Source organism: Vitis vinifera, chromosome 11, assembly GCF_030704535.1.
Source record: "Vitis vinifera cultivar Pinot Noir 40024 chromosome 11, ASM3070453v1".
Classification (NCBI taxonomy): Eukaryota; Viridiplantae; Streptophyta; class Magnoliopsida; order Vitales; family Vitaceae; genus Vitis; species Vitis vinifera.
The window spans coordinates 15,416,022-15,419,544 of NC_081815.1; the positions used below are offsets into that span (position 1 = coordinate 15,416,022).

Sequence of the window (3,523 nt, forward strand, 5' to 3'; positions counted from 1 at the left end):
TGATCGAGTCTTGCCCACCACTTGGAAGCTGCAGGACCTTTTCTGGCATGGAGATGGAATGGAAGCTACACCAAATCTTTCAGTAAGGGGCTTCTCGTTGTGAAGGAAATGATGTGGACATTGAAACCTGAAGTTTGTTTAAAAGGGCCTCAACTTGAGAACTTTGATATGAGTGGCTTATCTCTCCCATAGAAATTGTTAGAGTCATAGCTCAAAATCAAGAACTGCTGGTCGCAGATCATAGTCACAACCAAGCTGACAAGTGAAGCTCAAGGCTGGATTGTTTTGGCAGCCAGCGAGAACAGAGCCGACAAGCCATGGGGCTCATGCAGACATGACTCATGTCCTTTCAACTGGTTCCAGAATGATCCAAAATTAAAAAAAAAAAATAGAAAGAAGCAACAGAGTTTTATGAATTTGTAAGAGTAGATAAATCTGGAAAGGAGCAGTGCCTAATCTGGGAATGACAAGAAAGCTGTTAAAGCTACCAGTTGCTTGGATTGATGTGAGGTAGAAATTGGTATTAAGCAGTTCTTTATGGGGTCTCTGGAGGGGCGGAAGCATACAAATGCATGGCAAGAGAAGCTGAAATTGAAGGGTTGGCTTTCTTCCCATTTATTTCAAGAACAGTTTCCTGCTCATTATGATGAAATCTTCCATTCTCTACCCCTTCAAGAATACATGAATCCCAAGTCTGGGCTTCTAAACCTTGCTGTGACGTTGCCACATGAATATCCAAAATCTGACCTAGGTCCATGTATCTACATCTCGTATGGCAGCAGAGGAGTTGGGACTACTTCTGAATGGTCATAGGTTGCATGGAGATTAGAGCGATATGGTTCCGAATCGAAATGGTAGTGCACCACCTAGTATGGAGGGTTCTTTTGCTGCTATTCGGAATCTAATGACTCCACAGAACAATCTGAATTCAAGCTTGGCAAGTTTAAGCAGTGCTATTGAGAATTCTGAGTCTGAGGAACAATTGCGGTCTGATCCAGCCTATTTTGCGTACTACTGCTCTAACGTCAACCTGAATCCAAGGCTTCCTCCACCTCTTATTTCACGGGAGAATCAACGCCTGGTACGCCATGTTGGTGGTTTCGGCAATAATTGGAGATTAACTCCTTTTGGACGACAGTGGAAATGGATCTCTGTATTTGTCTCCTAGTTCCCTATCTACTCACAAGGAAGAGTCTGAGGATGATAGGTCACCCTGTCAAACCTCAGATGATTGGCCAGAAACCAGCAGTGCAGTTATGCCTGGACAGAAGACAGCTTCTTCAGCAGGTCGTCATAAAAGTTTGGTTGATCTGATACAGGAGGACTTTCCCCACACCCCATCCCCTGTATATAATCAGTCTCGTTCCTCAAGCCATGCAGCAACGGAGGAACTACTTGATCTTGATGTCCATGCCATTTCATTAAATGACTCTTCTCTTGAAATTTCAAAATTACCGGGACCAGGTCCAGGCACTGTTGATGTTTCTGCAAGCACATGCACTCTAGATGCACCTGCTATTGGGTTAATGCCCAATAAGGATGATGCGGCTAACTCTTTTCCAAGCTCATCACATTCTGATAGAAAACACAGCTCATTGCCTCTACCTAAAGATGAATCAAGCGATAAAGGTGGGGTTGGTGCGTTAGTTAGTGAGGGCGCTGGATTGGAGGTTTCTAGAGTGGAGTCTAAAACCAAAGCACCTAATGTATCTATTCTTCTAGTTGCTGAGAATAATGCAAATAAACAAGGACAGAAACCATCGTATGAGAGGAATGCGCCGCCACACCATCCATATGCACAACAAAGCTCTCCATACAAAGTTCAGGGAGTTCGGGCTCAAGTGATCTCTCAAGGAATGAGCTACCCTTCTAATGGCATGGAAAAACTTCCCCATGCACTCCCTAAGTTCTCTTTAGTTGAGGTACAGCCTATGACGCAGTCTCCTGGACTCACCCCTCCTCTGTATGCAACAGCAGCAGCATATATTGCTTCAGGAAGTCCATTTTACCCTAACACACAGCCATCAGGCCTATTTGCTCCGCAGTATGGGGTGGGTGGATATAGTCTGAGTTCGGCACTTGCTCCTCAATTTATAGGTGGGTACCCTACTCCTGCTGTTATTCCTATGCCTTTTGACGCTACTTCTGGTCCAAGCTTTAATGCTCGAACAACTGGTGCATCAATGGGGGAAAGCATTCCACATGAGTTACAAAATCTGAATAAGATCTATGGGCATCATGGGTTAATGCTGCAACCTTCTTTTCTGGATCCTCTTCAGATGCAATACTTTCAGCATCCTTTTGAGGACGCATATGGAAGCAGGTCAGCAAGATCGCCTTACCGCAGCAGTTCATCCTGCATGATTTTGATGCTAGTGATCATGGTACTCCTAGCTTCGCTGTTCTGCCCAAAACAAGATATATAGGACTGAAATGGACTGGTATGGAATCCTTCAAGTTGAACAAGCGGCTGATGATGCTATGATCAGGAAGTGATACCGAAAGCTTGCCCTTCTACTTCATCCATATAAGAACAAGTTTTTGGTGCTGAAGCTGCTTTTAAGCTTATTGGAGAAGCAAATAGAATACTTTCGGACCAGGGGAAGTAGTCTGCGTATGATATGAAGTATCGAGTGTCACAGAAACATACTGCCCTTTTGCCTTCACACAAGCGAAGAAGTTGCTGAATCCTACTGACTTGAGTGTTAATTTCTGATTCTGGGCAATATCCAGATGCTTCTTCGATCATGGTTTCATCTTCTTTGATTGATCGAGAGGAAAAAGATTCTGCATCCCAACCTCCTGTTCCGAGTTGAACAAGCAGCGGTGACGTTTTAATTAGCACTTGATGTATCTGCTGTGCAGGAAACCTATTAGGGAAGTTTAGAGCTTCTACAAAGGCAATTTTTGTCAGCCGCTCAATTAAAGGTCCCCAATTCTTCTGATCGCAAGAAGATACAGAAGTTTTCTGGTCATCCTGGAGCTGTTTGTTGTGTGATCTTTACTGATGGTGGGGAGTACATCTTATCATCTGCTATTGGTGAGAGATATATTGCAGTTTGGAGAATTGATGATAGCGAAAAACAGTCAGCCAGCTGTGTTCTTGCAATGGAGAACCCTGCTGTCTTCCTAGATAGCAGGTGCATTGATAATGGGGATATAGATAAGTCAGGCTTATATGCCTTGGCTATTTCTGAAATTAGTGTTTTTGTTATTTTTGGTATGCAAAGAATGTGGAGGACTTACGTAATACAAAAGCCCAATAAAAGCCACTCTTCTCGTCTCTGGAAGTGAGAAAACTGCAGGTATTTGATGTCCAAAGTTGTCGACTGATCGGGGAAATTCCAGTAGAAGTCTCTAAGTTAACCTGTTTGACTTGCTTAAATACGACACAAAGCAGTTTAGAAGATGGAAATGAAATTTTTATACTCCAAGTTGCAGCAGCAGCTCTGATAACATTCAAACTCGAAGCATCAGGAGATGTGACAGAATTGCTAATAATGGAGATTTTGGAAGGTATCGG

The 3,523-nt window shown here is 43.4% G+C and overlaps 1 pseudogene; it reads left to right on the top strand.

Annotated features, from left to right (window-relative positions):
• Positions 1 to 772: 772 nt before the first annotated feature.
• LOC104880743 (pumilio homolog 5-like) lies at positions 773 to 2,729 on the top strand (annotated as a pseudogene).
• The last annotated feature ends 794 nt before the right edge of the window (positions 2,730 to 3,523 follow it).